At 42.5% G+C, this 19,101-nt stretch overlaps 1 protein-coding gene across 1 annotated transcript in view; it reads left to right on the top strand.

The window, feature by feature from the left end:
• The window catches only part of bcar1 (BCAR1 scaffold protein, Cas family member), a 114,275-nt gene that overhangs the window by 11,132 nt on the left and 84,042 nt on the right, over nt 1-19,101 (top strand). The window lies entirely within an intron of this gene.

Below are 19,101 nucleotides of genomic sequence, written 5' to 3'. Positions count from 1 at the left end.
AGTGGGTGGACCTGGCTTCCAAGTGGGTGGGCCTACGCCTTCCCAGGCCCACTCATGGCTACACCCCTGCCCAGTCATGTGGAATCCATAGATTAGGGCCTAATGAATTTATTTCAATTGACTGATTTCCTTATAGAAAATTGTTGCATGTTGCGTTTAGATTTTCTCTTCCAATGGCACTGTGTGCATGCCGGAACATTCCAGAGGAGGGGGGGAGGGGACTCTTCAAGAAGATTGAGTATTCGTGTGTGCCTATGTGTGTTTTTAGAGGAGAGTGTGTAAAGGGCAACACTTATATTCTTCTACTGTCCCCCATCAATCTCTGTGTCACTATACAGTATTTGTGCGATAATGGTATCTTATGGGAGGACTGGGTGCTCTTGCATTTTGTACGTTTGTGCACATGCTTATGTGTTCATGTACATGCTCAGTGTGGGAATGCTCACTATTGAATAGGACTGTGCTAAAATGGAGTTGGGTGCGTGTATGTGTGTGTGTTTCAATGTGTGTGTGTGTGTGTGTGTGTGAAACCTTCTCTGAGACCGTGTGAGAATGCTGTTCTGTCTCTGTGTGACAGTGGACCTGCAGCAGCAGCCTTCTCTCAGCCAGGAGCTGCTGTTAGTTATTATTCTCTTGGCTCTTTCTAGTGGCTGCACATGCCAAATAGATTGGCGGCTCCCCCCCCCCTCTACCTCTCCCTCTATCTCTCCCTCTCTGTCCTTCTCTTCTCTCTTCATCACTCTATTTGTCTTTATGGCCATCTCCCTCCTCCTCTCCTCCACCCACCCACCCTCTCTTATCCCCATCTCATTTCCATGTTTGTCCCATCTTCTTCTTGTTCCAGTTTCTTCCATTGTCTTGGTACTGTATGTCTTGGACTGTAGTTACAGTATACAGTGTATTGGTCAATGGGGGACAAGTCAGTGTGAGATCTAAGCAGGCCATCTTTTCATTTCAAGGCCTGGTTTCAGTTTCCTCACACTGTCAGTGTGATGTGCATATGCAGGTGTATGAGAGTACATTATGGATTGATGTACTGCAACTGCATGTGTCATGAGCAATAGTTGGTGCAAGATGTTTAGCTCCATACAATACGGTTGAGGTAAGAGAGGGTCAAATTGAGCAGCTGTGAGACAGACAGACAGACAGACAGACAGACGGCGAGAGTGTGTGTGTGTTTTGGCTGTTCCTTCTGCAAAAATGTCCCATCCCTGGCCTCGTAAATCCCCTGGCTGATCTGCCTTGGCAGTGTTAATGGCCGCCCATCGATCAAGCTCTCGTGTAAGCTATCGCCAACGTGTGACAGAGTTAGGGGCGGGCTTAGCGATTTAGTTACCTGGGAATTGGCCAGTCAATATGGCAGAGAAGGACAGTGCCGGTCCAGAGAATTGATCGTCATTTGAAATGCAAAGCTGTTGGCAGCAGAGACGAGCTAGCGAGTGAAAGGGTCAACTGAAGAGCACGAGCGGGAGAGCGGGGCATGGGGAAGAAGAGAGAGAAGCATGGAGAGAGGGAGGAGGGGCGAGGGGGGTACTTCTACAGCATCACAATGCCAACTGCAGCCACAACGTTGTGTTATAATACATTGTTATGCAGCTCCTAGCAATAAGACACCCCCCTCATTTAGTCCTGATCGCCTTTCTTATGAACCTCTACTAAACCCCCTGATGATTCCACAACAGGATGACATTCAGCAGCAGCATTCCATGAAACACAGAACTAATGTGTTTCTGATGAAGATTTAAGACAGGCTCTAGTATTGGGTCAGGGAGTTAGTAGGCTACTGTACCAGGGCCGTGCACAGACCTTTCAGGGGGAAGCTGCTCAAATATACAGTACCAGTCAAAGGTTTGGACACACCTACTAATTCCAAGCTGTCATCAAGGCAAAGGGTGGCTACTTTGAAGAATCTCAAATATAAAATAAAACTTTTTTGGTTACTACATGATTCCATATGTGCTGTTGCATAGTTTTGATGTCTTCACTATTATTCTACAATGCAGAAAATAGTAAAAATAAAGAAAAACCCTTGAATGAGTAGGTGTGTCCAAACTTTTGACTGGTACTGTATATATTTCACAAGTTGATTGGCTAATTATGTCACCGATCTGTCTATTCTTGATTTAATCTTGTCTTTACATATACTAAATAATATATTTGAATTTTGTTTTGCTTTAGAATGGACCATTATCATGCACCTGTATAAAAGCACTTAAATAGTGAGGGGAGGAAGCTTTTCCTGTGGTTCATTTTCATGCCAGCCAGGTAGGCTATACTCTTGTTGTAAATACAAGCAATGTGCTAAATATTAGGAAAGTTGAGAAATAAATACAGTAGGCCTAACCTATAGAAAGCTGATGGGATCCTCCTATTTTTAGCAGAGGCCACCAGTCTGTTTTCTCGTGCATTTGCATAGCCTATAGAAATGTGGCGTAACATGATCTCATGGGCTCTCATGAAGTGTTTGATTAGATTTGAAATTACATTGTATTGATGTCAGAGTGATTAGAGGGACAATAGAGTGCTGAGTACCAGACTATTAGCAAGTTTGGTAGGCTACTTATTGACTATCAACAGCATCAGAGCTTGGAGAAGCCTAATTACTGTGACTAAACGGTCACGTGGAATTTGACTACATTCATGACTCGTGACCGCCAGTGTGGCGGTAATACGGTCAGCGCAACAGCCCTAGTTGTGCCTCGCAAGTGCTACACCAACTGATCTATTTTGTTGTCAAAGCTCAAGTTTTTAAATATAATATGGTCTGAGAATAATCATATTGGCAGCCCAGGTATATAGCCAATATGCTGTAATAATGTATTAGGTCTATGTTAAATGTTTTAAGTCATGTTTAAAAAAATCTTAGCGGTAGATCTCGGCTTGCTTTTGGTTGGAGACCACTGCACTAGACCAACAGATGTAATCAGCTTAGCCCACTGCACCACAGCAGGCTGGGGAGCAGGAGCACTGGGCTGCAGAAAGTAGGTTCACTCACGTAGAGTGGAATCCTGTCTGTCTGCCTGCCTGTCTGTCTGCCTACCTGCCTGCCTGCGTGCATGCCCTTTGAAACCCTGTAATCCGTGTCCACTGCATGTAAGGAGCCTGTAATCTGTGTGAAGGTTACAGGTGCTATTTGCATTTACATTTCCTAAATCACTGATGCATTATGAATAATGCATGCACAGGCTCAGTGGATCCAATCTGGTGATTGATGGATTACGACAGATAAATTAAGGTTTATGTTTCCATCTTTAATTCAGACATTTAGTGCCGTCTGATTCAGTGCGCCTGAACCATTCAACGTATAGGGAAATCTGTTTGTGTGGTTTTGTGTTATAATGGGAATGAGAATGGATTACGGCATTATGGGTTTTACGATGATACACTAACCCATGGATGACTGTTTTATGTATTTTTCTTTACATTTGAAGGGGGGGTGTCGCCCTCGCTCTCTCTCTTTGCTCTTCTGTGTGACCATCAGACCCATCAGTCCCCCTCTCCTCACCCTTACCCCCTCTCCCCTCCCTGACCCCCCTCACATCTCCCTTAACCCACTCTCCTCTATATGACCCACCTCTCCCATCTCCTTTCCCTGACAAGTGAGCCTACTCTTGGTGGAAATGTCTCATTCCTTGTCAGCGAGCCCTGTCTCTCTGCTCTGACCTTTCTACTGATGGGAGCTAGGCCATGTCTGATTGGGGATTTAGAGAAAGAGAAAATATATCCGAAAATAAGGTGAAAAATATGAGGAATAGAATGGCAGAGTTATACAGGTAACTGCCAAAATAATGGAAACACTTGTGTAAATGGGGGATACAAAGTATATTGAAAGCAGGTGCTTCCACACAGGTGTGGTTCCTGAGTTAATTAAGCAATTAACATCCCATCATGCTTAAGGTCATGTATCAAAATAATAAGCAGGCCATTATTTTTGTCTACCATGACTTTGATGACAATGCCCCCATCCACAGGGCATGAGTGGTCACTGAATAGTTTGATGAGCATGAAAACAATGTAAACCAAATCCCATGGCCGTCTCATCCGCCAGATCTCAACCCAATTGAACACTTATGGGAGATTCTGGAGCGGCACCTGAGACAGCGTTTTCCACCACTATCAACAAGACACCAAATGATGGAATTTCTGGTGTCGCAACCCTCCAATAGAGTTCCAGACACTTGTGGAATCTATGCCAAGGTGCATTGAAGTAGTTCTGGTGGCCAACAACCTATTTTTTATCTTTATTTTACTAGGCAAGTCCGTTAAGAACAAATTCTTATTTTCAATGACGGCCTGGGAACAGTGGGTTAACTGCCTGTTCAAGGGCAGAAGGACAGATTTTGTACCTTGTCAGCTCGGGGATTTGAACTTGCAACCTTTCGGTTACTAGTCCAATGCTCGAACCACTAGGCTACCCTGCCGCCCCTATTAAGATGCTTTATGTTGGTGTTTCCTTTATTTTGGCAGTTACCTGTAGAGCTAAAAGGAGGGAAAGGTTTTCATGATGGTGGCTCTATTTCAGTTACCCACTTGTTGGTGACCTTTTGTGTGGGACTGCCCCTATCCCCCTAACCCTCATCAATGCAGCTGCAGGATTAACGTTGCATGAGCAGCACCATAGTGTTAACCGAACATTACGGCTCCCATTTTCCACTTGCGGGGCGACCTTTATTTGCCTTACGCTCTTCTTTAATGCCAGTTCCGGGATTAAGCCTGGTTTGTGAAGGATAATGAAAGGACTCCACAAATTATTACTGCGGCTTTGGGGGGAGAGGAAGTCATTCATGGACAACAAAGAAGCTTGATTTGAAAGAAATTTGATTTTGAAGATGGATTTCTCGCACAAAATCACCCTTCACCAGCTTGAGTGAAGGCCAATTTTCCCTTTAGAATCTTATGTTTGTGTGATTGTGAGTCACGGGAGATTATTGCTGCCCTATGATCACACACACACACACCATACACCACACACCACACACACACACACACACAAGTGTTGTTAGGCCCGAGACGATGTACTACTATTTAGATATTATCCCTTGCATCTATCGCTAACTTACAGCCACGTCAAAAAGTGCAGCCAGAATAACAGCAAATTAGCTGCATTTGCATTTGTTTAAGCTGTTTTCTAGGGACATTTATTTGGATACATCCATAACATTGAGCTAGTGAGGCACGATTTTGTCAGGAATAGAAAATGTGCTCACTCCTCAGGACACTGTTGTTCAGAGGAGCTAGCCAACAACACAGCTAACACAATCACTTCAAACTGAAGCTGGAAAGACTGCAAACAAGCTGCATTTTGTTTAGTTTTACCATTTTTCAGTTGACCTTTCTTTGTATACATCCATAAAAATGATGCCAGCTGATTCATGATTTCGACTGGCTGAGAAAAGCTGTCTGCCTGTCTGTCTCGTCCCGACTCCCAACACGTTCATTACCATAGGACAGCTGGAGATCAAATTTCAATATTGAAACAATGTTACAAATGTCAGAGAGACAGACTGCAAGGTTTATACAAATATTTGCTGTTGAAAACTAAATGTTAGTCTGAAAGAAATGTGAGATAATGTCTAGATGCTTTTTATAGTGGAGATCAAGTTTATAAATTGCTTGGCTGGGCTGATGAGACAGTGAATTGCGCAGTCAGATGGAACAGAGTAAATAGGCATTTTAAAGTCAGATTTAGCCGGTGGTAACTTGTGGAGCAGACACCGGCTGGAATGCAGTTTTAACCAATCAGCATTCAAGATACGACCCACCGTTGTATAAGCATGAATATGCATTGTGACAGTCTTTCACTCACACACACATGCACACATACACAATAACAACACACTCAAGACAGTTGGAGACTATTTGTAATGTTATGTGTATGGCAGGTTTTTGTTCTTGGAGCATCTCTCCACTTGGAGAGCACTGTGTGGTTTATTTGTGTTTTTTAAGCTCCTGGCAAGCATTTTGGTTGAACTCCTGGGAGCTCAGTATGTTCATCAGTAAATATGAATGTTGCTCAGATGACTTTTATATCCATACTTATGCTCAGAGAGTAACACTGTGCCTTTTTAATACACACAGGATGTTAGATTTCAGTTCAGTCAGCGGGTATAGTTTTTAAGATCCGCTAACTCACTCGTAAAAACGGTGGATTATATTAATGCAGAATTTAATGTTTGGCTAAAGACAGGATTTTGAACTCAGATGTCCTTATAGACTGCTGATGTGATCTTTTGGAAGACTAGAGCTCAGATGGAAAGCAGCTCTCTGTTTGGTTCCAGCTGGTAGTAGGGACACATGGAGTACCTCTACCACTAGCTCCTCACTCCCACTAGGACCTCTGTTAAGCAGGTGCAATACGGTTGATGGTGCCTCTTCCTCCACAGATGCTCTTCTAGATGTCCTCAGACAGAAGGTGTACTGATCATTGAGGTCAGAGGTCAAAGGGAATAGCTGTTACCTTGTCTTCCTGGGGTTAGATAGGACGTCCAGATCAGTGTAAGATGGCCTTGGTTCATATTAGTCCATGAGGTTTGGTAAGGTTGTTATGACAGGGTTGGCAGGGCCTTAAGGCTACTACAAGCTTCCCTCTATTCATCTATGTCCATGCGTTCATGTGGAGTGGTATTTTTGGAGTAGCTGACATCTTTTGGTAACATGATATCCTCACCGGTCCCACTCCCATTCACAACGTGGCGATAGCAAAGTTTTAGTTTTTGTTCCTTCATTTTGTGAATGCAAGGAAGAGTGGCCGTCTATTGATACCAGGGTTGCCATGTTTGCGTTTTTTTTTTCAGACCAAATTGGGCTACTTTGAAAACAATGTAGCAGGTGGGTTGCAAGTTTTTGGCCGACTTATAAGTTTCACCGCAGGCCGCCATGGCATTTCTCTTAAAAAATATATATATATTTCACTGTGACCTGCTGCTGCTGACAATCAGTGAGTGAGTGAGTGAGTAGGTGAGTAGGTGAGTGGGTGATGTGAGGTGAGGTGAGGTGAGGTGAGGTGAGGTGAGTGAGTGAGTGAGTGAGTGAGTGAGTGAGTGAGTGAAGTGAAGTGAAGTGAGGTGAGTGAGTAGGTGAGTGAGTGAGGTGAGGTGAGGTGAGTGAGTGGTGGGGAGGGCTGGATAGGTGTGTGTGTTGAGAGAGCACTGCAGCAGGCAGCTAAGTCCACTATTGTCTGAGTCACATGAGTGAGAGGAGTCAGAGCAGCACACGTCGTGACAACTTTTTACCAGTTGTACGTAGGCTAATTAACTTGTCATTATGCCTGTAATCACTAGTTATTACTTCTAAAAAAAATACATTTTTGGGTGGATTCTTGTTGTTTGGTTTACTGTATGAACAGTCGCTGAGATTATATTTGGTTTTCAATGCAAAATAGGCTACTTTGATGAATAGCCTATATAGCCTATACAGTGCATTTTGAAATTATTCAGACCCCTTGACTTTTCCCACATTTTGTGTTAGTCTAATTCTAAAATGTATTAAATAGTTTTTTTCCTTCATCAATCTACACACAATACCCCATAATGACAAAGCAAAACCAGTTTTTTAGACATTTAAAACTGAAATATAACATTTACATAATTATTCAGACCCTTTACTCAGTACTTTGTTGAAGCACCTTTGGCAACAATTACAGCCTAGAGTTTTCTTGGTTATGATGCTACAAGTTTGGAACACCTGTATTTGGGGAGTTTCTCCCATTCTTCTCTGCAGATCCTCTCTACCTCTGTTAGGTTGGAAGGGGAGCGTTGCTGCACAGCTATTTTCAGGTCTCTCCAGAGATGTTTTTTGGGATTCAAGTCCAAGCTCTGCCCCTGGGCCACTCATGGACATTCAGAGACTTGTCCCCAAAGCTACTTCTGTGTTGTCTTGTCTGTGGAGCAGATTTTCATCAAGCATCTCTCTGTACTTTGCTCCGTTCATCTTTTCCTTGATCCTGACTAGTCTCCCAGTCCCTGCCGCTGAAAATCATCCCCGCAGCATGATGCTGCCACCACCATGCTTTAACGTAGGGTTGGTGCCAGGTTTCGTGACGTGACGCTTGGCATTCAGGCCAAAGAGTTCAAACTTGTTTCTCATTGTCTGAGAATCTTTAGGTGCCTTTTGGCAAACTCCAAGCGTGCTGTCATATACCTTTTACTGAGGAGTGGCATCCCTCTGACCACTCTACCATAAAGACCTGATTGGTGGAGGGCTGCAGAGATGGTTGTCCTTATGGAAGGTTCTCCCATCTCCACAGAGGAGCTCTGTCAGACTGACCATCGGGTTCTTGGTCACCTCCCTAACGAAGGCCCTTCTCCCATGATTGCTCAGTTTGTCTGGGCGACCAGCTCTAGGAAGAATCTTGGGGGTTCCAAACTTCTTCCATTTAAGAATGATGGAGGCCACTGTGTTCTTGGGGACCTTCAATGCTGCAGAAATGTTTTGGTACACTTCCCCATATCTGTGGCTCGACACAATACTGTCTCTGAGCTCTACGGACAATTCCCTCGACCTCATGGCTTGGTTTTTGCTCCGACATGCAATGTTACCTGTGGGACCTTATGTAGAGAGGTGTGTGCCTTTCCAAATCATGTCCAATCAATTGAATTTACCAGAGGTGGACTCAAATCAAGTTGTAGAAACATCTCAAGGATGATCAATGTAGGATGTGTCTGAGCTCAATTTCGAGTCTCATAGCAAAGGGTCTAAATACTTATGTAAATAAGGTACTTTTGTTTTTTTTATTTTTAATACATTAACTTGGTCATTGTGGGGTACTGTGTGTAGATTGCTGAGAAAAAAATATGTTTTATACATTTTAGAATAAGGCTGTAACGTAACAAAATGTGGAAAAAATCCAATCAAATTTATATAGCCCTTCTTACATCAGCTGATATCTCAAAGTGCTGTACAGAAACCCAGCCTAAAACCCCAAACAGCAAGCAATGCAGGTGTAGAAGCACATGGCTAGGAAAAAACTCCCTAGAAAGGCCAAAACCTAGGAAGGAATCCAGAGAGGAACCAGGCCATGAGGGGGGGCCAGTCCCCTTCTGGCTGTGCCGGGTGGAGATTATAACAGAACAGGCCAAGATGTTCAAATGTTCATAAATGACCAGCATGGTCAAATAATAATAATCACAGTAGTTGTCGAGGGTGCAGCAAGTCAGCACCTCAGGAGTAAATGTCAGTTGGCTTTTCATAGCCGATCATTAGGAGTATCTCTACCACTCCTCTGTCTCTAGAGAGTTGAAAACAGCAGGTGTGGGACAGGTAGCACGTCCGGTGAACAGGTCAGGGTTCCATAGCCGCAGGCAGAACAGTTGAAACTGGAGCAGCAGCACGGCCAGGTGGACTGGGTACAGAAAGGAGTCATCATGCCAGGTAGTCCTGAGGCATGGTCCTAGGGCTCAGGTCCTCCGAGATAAAGAAAGAGAGAATTAGAGAGAGCATACTTAAATTCACACAGGACACTGGATAAGATGGGAGAAGTACTCCAGATATAACAAACTGACCCTAGCCCCCCGACACATAAACTACTGCAGCATAAATACTGGAGGCTGAGACAGGAGGGGTCAGGAGACACTGTGGCCCCATCCGATGATACCCCCGGACAGGGAGTCTGAATACTTTCTGAAGGCACTGTAGATCAGATCAAGGTACCAAGCAACAACACTGCCCCCACGTATCTTTTAATTTGTATTATTGAACCTTTACTTAACTAGGCAAGTCAGTTAAGAACTAATTCTTATTTACAATGACGGCCTACCCCGGCCAAACCCTCCCCTAACCTGGACGACGCTGGATAAATTGTGCACCGACCTATGGGACTCCCGATCACGGCCGGTTGTGATACAGCCAGGGTCTGTAGTGATGCAGTGCCTTAGACCGCTGCGCCACTTGGCTGCAGAAGGAATGATACGGCATGTCTCAATTTTCAGATAGTACGTAGAATGCCGGAGTGTATTACAAGGAGCCGCCTCTTTTGTGACGACAAATGGCATTGCAACACTCTGAATCTTGCGTCTGCGTAGAGCTTGTAGTAAGCTTTGCCCGGATATGGCTACAGTGGAGGCTACAGACATTTCAGTGCTTGCAGGTATTGGGAGCTTCAGGTTTCTCTCAGGAGGGTTAAAGGGAAGATGGCTCTGAAGTCATTGGTTTGTGGAAGTGGTTAAATGGCATTTGGTCCTGAGCCATAGGAGAACAGGGCTGAGGGCCCGGTTGGATTTTAGCAGTATTGGGAGAGTGGCTTAGGATTAAAGATGAAGTCACATACAGTTGACGAAGACTGGTCACAACTCACATATTAAAGCCTTGTAGTCTCTCACTTGTCCCCTAACACGTCCCCCATATCCCCACCTGACTGATACCTCTCAGTCCACATGTGACCTGTGATGTTTGTCTCGGGGTATTTGCCGTGGGCAGACGGACAGGTGCCAGTGCTGCTTATTTGGTGTGGGTGGGCTGACCCCTACGTCACATCCTGTGCCCCCCTCGCCCAGTTGGCCTTAATCTGCTCAGCTGCCATCCTTGAGCCACAGCTGAATTGGTTTTGAAACCAAAGGACAAGCAATTTACTCCTCCCATGGTGTTTATACTTGCGTACATTGTTTGTACAGATGAACGTGGTACCTTCAGGCATTTGGAATTTGCTCCCAAGGATGAACTAGACTTGTGGAGGTCTACAATTTTTTTCTGAGGTCTTGGCTGATTTCTTTTGATTTTCCCATGATGTCAAGCAAAGAGGCACTGAGTTTGAAGGTAGGCCTTGAAATACATCCACAGGTACAGTGGGGCAAAAAAGTATTTAGTCAGCCACCAATTGTGCAAGTTCTCCCACTTAAAAATATGACAGAGGCCTGTAATTTTCATCATAGGTACACTTCAATTATGACAGACAAAATGAGGAAAAAAAATCCAGAAAATCACATTGTAGGATTTTTAATGAATTTATTTGCATATTATGGTGGAAAATAAGTATTTGGTCAATAACAAAAGTTTATCTCAATACTTTGTTATATACCCTTTGTTGGCAATGACAGAGGTCAAACGTTTTCTGTAAGTCTTCACAAGGTTTTCACACACTGTTGCTGGTATTTTGGCCCATTCCTCCATGCAGATCTCCTCTAGAGCAGTGATTTTTTGGGGCTGTTGCTGGGCAACACGGACTTTCAACTCCCTCCAAAGATTTTCTATGGGGTTGAGATCTGGAGACTGGCTAGGCCACTCCAGGACCTTGAAATGCTTCTTACGAAGTCACTCCTTTGTTGCCCGGGCGGTGTGTTTGGGATCATTGTCATGCTGAAAGACCCAGCCACGTTTCATCTTCAATGCCCTTGCTGATGGAAGGAGGTTTTCACTCAGAATCTCACGATACATGGCCCCATTCATTCTTTCCTTTACACAGATCAGTCGTCCTGGTCCTTTTGCAGAAAAACAGCCCCAAAGCATCATGTTTCCACCCCCATGCTTCACAGTAGGTATGGTGTTCTTTGGATGCAACTCAGCATTCAAACACGACGAGTTGAGTTTTTACCAAAAAGTTCTATTTTGGTTTCATCTGACCATATGACATTCTCCCAATCTTCTTCTGGATCATCCAAATGCTCTCTAGCAAACTTCAGACGGGCCTGAACATGTACTGGCTTAAGCAGGGGGACACGTCTGGCATTGCAGGATTTGAGTCCCTGGCGGCGTAGTGTGTTACTGATGGTAGGCATTGTTACTTTGGTCCCAGCTCTCTGCAGGTCATTCATTAGGTCCCCCCGTGTGGTTCTGGGATTTTTGCTCGCCGTTCTTGTGAGCATTTTGACCCCACGGGGTGAGATCTTGCGTGGAGCCCCAGATCGAGGGAGATTATCAGTGGTCTTGTATGTCTTCCATTTCCTAATAATTGCTCCCACAGTTGATTTCTTCAAACCAAGCTGCTTACCTATTGCAGATTCAGTCTTCCCAGCCTGGTGCAGGTCTACAATTTTGTTTCTGGTGTCCTTTGACAGCTCTTTGGTCTTGGCCATAGTGGAGTTTGGAGTGTGACTGTTTGAGGTTGTGGACAGGTGTCTTTTATACTGATAACAAGTTCAAACAGGTGCCATTAACCTCTTGATGCTACCCATCCCGGATCCGGGATCGTGACTACGGCTCAAGCTCATTAGCATAACGCAAAATGTGAAAAATATTCTTAGACATATTTAACCTCCACACCTACACAAGTCCAATAGCTCAAATGAAAGATAAACACCTTGTTCATCTACCCAGCAAGTCAGATTTCTAAAATGTTTTACGGCGAAAACATAGCACACATTTATATTAGACCACCACCGAAACAAAATGCAAGCGGCGGCCATTTTGTCCCAGAAAATATAAAATTTAAAAGTAGGATTAAAAAATAAATAATTCACTAACCTTTTGAAAATCTTCATCAGATGACAGTAATATTACATGTTACACAGTACATTTTTTTTTTTTTTTCAATAATATGCCATTAATATCCATAAATCTCTGTTTACAATGACGACATTTCAAAAAATGCTACTCAAAATGTCCGGAGAAATTATGATAGCTCGGACAGATAACGTCAGATAACAAGCAATAAACATGACTAAATATACATGTTCTACATATAGTTACAAAGATACACTTCTTCTTAATACAACCGCTGTGTTACATTTATTTTTAACGTTACAGAATTCGTTCACTAGTCTATGCTATGAGTCGGCGCTCAGATATTAGCAGTGTCTCCTCTACGTTTGGAGTCCACAGAAACCCAAAATAACCACATAAATATTCCCTTACCTTTGATGTTCTTCGATCAGAAGACGTAGAAGGAGTCATACTTACCCAATACATCGTTTGGTTTCAAGTTGTGCGTCTTTGTATTAGCATATGCTAACAGCTTCAGCTGAAATGCACCCAAAATAACTTCTGCTCCTTCTGGTCCCGCACTCTTGCGCAATCAAACTTCAAAATTACATATTATATGTTGACTAAACTGGTCAAACTAAGTGCAGAATCGAGCAAAATGATGTTTTTATCATGTAAAACAATGATCATCGCGAACAAACGAACCGGCTTCAACTGGTGTCTATTGGAAAAGAACGTTCTCCAAATCGGCCGCGCGCAATAGAGTGCATGTATGTGAGAGTGAACCGGGCATTTTCGCCCGCCAAAGGATGAGGGAGTGCGAAATTCAAACAATGAACGTGCCAATTGAAAGCAGACATCGCGCTGAACAAATACATACTGTTCCCAGATCGGTAGCTGCCTGGGAAGGGTGGGGGCGATGACGTCAAATTTGACCCAACTTTTCTCTTGACAAGAGAGAGTTTGGGAGAAAGGCTGCCCTGAGAGTTCTGCTTTACATACAGACATAATTTAAACGGTTTTAGAAACTTTAGAGTGTTTTCTATTCAATAATTATTATTATATGCATATATTAGCAATTTTGGAAAAAAATATTTTCAGTTTACTATGGGCACGCACTTCCTCCAACGGGGGCAGTATTGAGCCATAAGCTCAAGAGGTTAAAGAAGAAGTTACAGGTCTGTGAGAGCCAGAAATCTTGCTTGTTTGTAGGTGACCAAATACTTATTTTCCACCATAATTTGCAAATAAATTCATTAAAAATCCTACAATGTGATTTTCTGGATTTTTTTTCTCATTTTGTCTGTCATAGTTGAAGTGTACTACCTATGATGAAAATTACAGGCCTCTCTCATCTTTTTAAGTGGGAGAACTTGCACAATTGGTGGCTGACTAAATACTTTTTTGCCCCACTGTACACCTCCAATTGACTCAAATGATGTCAATTAGCCTATCAGAAGCTTCTAAAGCCATGACATAATTTTCTGGAATTTTCCAAGTTGTTTAAAGGCACAGTCAACTTAGTGTATGTAAACTTCTGACCCACTGGAATTGTGATACAGTGAATTGATGATACAGTGAAATAATCTGTCTGTAAACAATTGTTGGGAAAATTGCTTGTGTCATGCACAAAGTAGATGACCTAACCGACTTGCCAAAACTATAGTTTGTTAACAAGAAATTTGTGGAGTGGTTGAAAAACTAGTTTTAGTGACTCCAACCTAAGTGAATGTAAACTTCCGACTTCAACTGTATGTGTGGGGTACAGAGATGAGGTAGTTATTCAAAAATCATGAGTACATGCAACTTACTTAGGCTTGCCATAACAAAGGGGTTAAATACTTATTGACTCAAGACTCTTCAACTTTTTATTTTTAATAAAACATTTAAAATGTCTAAAAACACAATTCTACTTTGACATTATGGAGTATTGTGTGTAGGTCAGTGACACAACATTTCAATGTCATCCATTGTGGCTGTAACACAACAAAATGTGGAAAAAGTAGAAGGGTGTGAATACTTTATGAAGGCTCTGTAAGTGGGGAGGAGGGAAGTGATGGATGGATGGAGAGATGGAAAGAGAAATGAGCGTAAGTCAGAGGTCCCCAGTTATATTCAGCCGCAGGCCCATTTTTGTCTTTAGTGGATGGTCGGGGGGCCGGAACATAGTTAAATCATTTTATACACTGCAAAGTGACCACAAGAAGCCCAAACAGATATAGTATTTGACAATAGCAGAGTCATTTCAAAGCTACATTAGATTGGGATATGTTCACATTTATGCGTGGGAATACTTAGGAACAGATTTCCATAATTAAAATCAATTTGAGCTGAGTTCCCAGGGATTTTACAGTCCTTTATGTCCAACAACGAAAATTCGAAATAAAAATATATAAATTGGAGAACTTGGGGGGCCAAATCGAGGGCCACCTGTTGGGGAACCCTGGTGTAAGTGATGTAGAGACTCCTGTGTGCTTTTAGTCTCTTTCAAAGCTGTTATGCAAAGACGTAAACAAGTCTGCTAGCTCCACATTCCTTATGTAGTTTGCACAGGTGCACTGCTCCTTCAGAAGCACAGGAAATGTAATCCTCACAGGAGTCCTGGCTGCCAATGTATCTACCAAAACAAATCCACAGAAAAACACTATCTAAACAATGTTGCCTTTGCGTTTCTGGAAGGACCTGAATAGGTTGTCTCCCACCTAGGAATCTTAAAGTTGCTGGGCAGTCTCCTGGATTGCCATGCTGGAATGTGGGATCGCTCCAGAGTCTGAGCTGAGCCCAGGTCCAACAGACAGACAAACAGACAGCAGGAGCAGCAGGAGCTGGAAAGTGTTGTTGATCCAAACTGGGCCAGCTCCAGCCTGGTGTCCTGTTACATCATCTTCACACACCTCTGCTCTGCTCACATCATCCCAGCCTGCACCACCACCTCCTTCAGGAGTCTATTTTAGCCTCAGACTAACTCAAATACCATTATTTCCTGTGAACATTTAGTTCAAGAGCACTAAATTTGTCAGTACAAATCAGAAGATACAAGTGCAGATGAATATGCATGCCCTGGTTCCATGGGTCTAGGTCATTCTCTGAGACAAATTAGGGTCTGTAGACAGTTTAATAAGCAGAGGAACAGTATGCACACGGGTAGCGGTGCTAATTTACTGCTACAGATAACATCCAAGATAGCAGATATGTTATGATACCTCTTATGATGACATGAGTTATGGGAGTGAGTGAGTGAGTGAGCGCGGCATGCTTTAGCCCAGAAACAGGAGAATGTGGAACATATTGATGAGGTGGTGGAGAATACAGTATGTTTGCTGTGATTTGGTCTGGAGTGTATTTCAGAGCCCAGTCTGCTGTTATTGGAGGCTGTGTTTAAAGATCTTTGAATCCGTGCCACCCGCCTCAGCTGTGGCCTTGGGACATGTCCAGGTCCAGGGGGAGAGTCAGAGTAGGCTATGTCTCTGGGTAGCAGCAGCTCCTGAAATATCCCCCCGCAGTACCTCTTGAGGTGAGGAGGAACGGATGGACGCTGAGGTATTTTTACTCAAGGCATGCAGCTTAGTCACATGACTAGTAATGGGGGAAAATATTGATGCAGTTACATAATGCAATATTATTTTTGGATGATATTATATATATATATATTTGACTCCAAGAATTGATTAGTAAAAAATACGCCTAAATATCATAATAATATCATTATTGTGAGGTCCTTGGCAATTCCCAGCTCTACACATGACCCCACAGACAGCCTCGAGTCTCTCATTGAAGTCACAGTGTCGTTCTGTTTGAGGTTTTTCTTGTTACAGAAGGGCTTTATGATTCAGTACGGTATTTTCAGGTCTCTGTAATTTACGTATAGAGTCAACCTGGTCTCAGAGCATTTCTTATTATTCTTTACTTAAATCCAGGACACTCCATTTAGTATGATATTGTCATGTCTGAACTATCGTTAAATGTGAAGACTGTTATTTTATCAAATCAATTCTCTATGTGTAATTATTATTACGCGATTAAACTAATCATGTAAACTTTAAATAACTAGGAAGTCGGGGCACCACGAAAAATTTTGATTACAAAGTTATAATTTTCCGAATATAACTCTTCAGATATTTTAATATCTGATCATTTAGTCTTTTATTAATTCATTCTGAATCGTTACCTCATTAGTCTCATTCCAAACATCGTAAAATTCTTGGTTATCTGCACGAACCCTAGTTTCCATAATGAATCAGCAATATACAAATTGGCTTAATTATTTATTTACTAACAAACTAAATAATCACAGAAATACATCACAAACAAACAGTAGATATTGGTTACAAGCAATGATAAGCTGATATGACGGCTTGGTAGACAAAGGGAAGGGGGTGTGGACCGCTCAAGAGCGGGAAATTCATAACCACACTCAGAAGTTGCTAATACTTTACATGAACGGGCTCATTCGAAAATAAATTGCAATTTACAGTTGAAGTCGGAAGTTTCCATACACTTAGGTTGGAGTCATTAAAACTAGTTTTTCAACCAAATTTCTTGTTAACAAACTATAGTTTTGGCAAGTCGGTTAGGACATCTACTTTCTGCATGACGCAAGTAATTCTTCCAACAATTGTTTACAGACAGATTATTTCACTAATAATTCACTGTATCACAATTCCAGTGGGTCAGAAGTTGACTGTGCCTTTAAACAGCTGTGCCTTTAAACAACAAATTCCAGAAAGTGAAGCTTTTGACTTCTGGCTTCTAGCTTTTGGCTAATTGACATTTGATTCAATTGGAGGTGTACATATGGATATATTTCAAGGCCTACCTTAAAACTCAGTGCCTCTTTGATTCACATCATGGGAACATCAAAAGAAATCAGTCAAGACCTCCACAAGTCTGGTTCATCCTTGGGAGCAATTTCCAAACGCCTGAAGGTACCACGTTCATCTGTACAAATAATAGTACGAGTTCTGTCTCCTAGAGTTTAACATACTTTGGTGCAAAAAGTGCAAATCAATCCCAGAACAACAGCAAAGGACCTTGTGAAGATGCTGGAGGAAACAGGTACAAAGGTATCTATATCCACAGTAAAAATGAGTCCTATGTCGACATAACCTGAAAGGCCTTTCAGCAAGGTAGAAGCCACTGCTCCAAAACCGCCATAAAAAAGCCAGACTACGGTTTGCAACTGCACTTGGGGACAAAGATTGTACTTTTTGGAGAAATGTCCTCTGGTCTGATGAAACATAAATATAACTTTTTGGCCATATGACCATCATTATGTTTGGAGGAAAAAGGGGGAGGCTTGCAAGCCGAAGAACACCATCCTAACCGTGAAGCACAGGGGTGGCAGCATCATCTTGTGGGGGTGCTTTGCTGCAGGAGGGACTGGTGCACTTCACAAAATAAATGTCATTTTGAGGAATGGAAAATTATGTGGATATATTGAAGCAACATCTCAAGACATCAGTCAGGAAGTAAAAGTTTGGTCGCAAATGGGTCTTCCAAATGGATAATGACCCCAAGCATACTTCCAAAGTTGTGGCAAAATGGCTTAAGGACAACAAAGTCAAGGTATCACAAAGCCTTGACCTCAATCCTATAGAAACATTGTGGGCAGAACTGAAAATGTGTGTGTGAGCAAGGAGGCCTACAATCCTGACTCAGTTACACCAGCTCTGTCAGGAGGAATTGGCCAAAATTCACCCAATTTATTGTGGGAAGCTTGTGGAAGACTACCCGAACCGTTTGACCCAAGTTACACTCAATTAGTATTTGGTAAAATTGTTTATGTCAACTTCTGACTCACGGGCACTGTGATGAAATAAATAAAATATGAAATAATCATTCTCTCTAGTATTATTCTGAAATGTCACATTTTTTAAATAAAGTGGTGATCCTAACTGACCTAAGACAGGGAATTTTTACTGGGATTAAATGTCAGGAATTGTGAAAACCTGAGTTTAAATATATTTGGCTAAGGTGTATGTAAACCTCCGACTTCAAGTGTACATATTTACGAGTATGTCTCCTTATGTAGTCGCCGGTTCATCTGATGGAGAGAGTCGACTGAAAAGTCTCTGGTTTTGTTCCCCGGAAGTCACAGTCTGTCATGGTTGTAGGTGGTTAGATTGGAGACTTCAGAGGACCATTAGGAAAGGTTCTCATAGGATAGATGCTTCGGCAGTTGTCGGTATTCTCGTTCTAGACGTACAAAATTTCAAGCTGCAGACTAGTAATTATACGTCTAATATTTGCTCTTATTCTGTATTGATCGATAGTCTCAAAGTTCATCCATTTGCAACCTTAGCTTACACCGTGGTTTGCGTGGTCTTAACCATTCGAGACGTCCGGCTTACCGTGGATCTCTTTGGCGTGGTTGTAAATTTCGTCACGGGTGGTTATATACACAACCAGAGAAAAGGGCGGCCCATGACGCTGACGTAATGTCTCTGCTCTCGTGGGCGTGGTTACTGACTTGGTTAACTTTATATGAAAACCCATATTTTGACATGTAGAAGGTTAACATAACATTACATCTTTCCACAAATAGTTTCATGTTTAATCACATACATTTCACAATATTTAGATGTAAACCTGACAGCTGGGAAATGTACACTTTAAGTCTATACCCCTTCATCAGTGATTGGTCAACAGTAGGGATTCTTCAGTAAGGTCTTTGTTGTCATTCAAATGTAGAATGTCTTAATTGAGAAATACTGCACCAGATGTCTTTGTTACATTTAAAATTGCGCGACT

The sequence above is a fragment of the Oncorhynchus tshawytscha genome, linkage group LG06 (assembly GCF_018296145.1).
Source record: "Oncorhynchus tshawytscha isolate Ot180627B linkage group LG06, Otsh_v2.0, whole genome shotgun sequence".
In the NCBI taxonomy this organism is placed as follows: Eukaryota; Metazoa; Chordata; class Actinopteri; order Salmoniformes; family Salmonidae; genus Oncorhynchus; species Oncorhynchus tshawytscha.
Note: the sequence above shows the minus strand (reverse complement) of the source record. Positions and strands in the feature narration are given on the sequence as shown.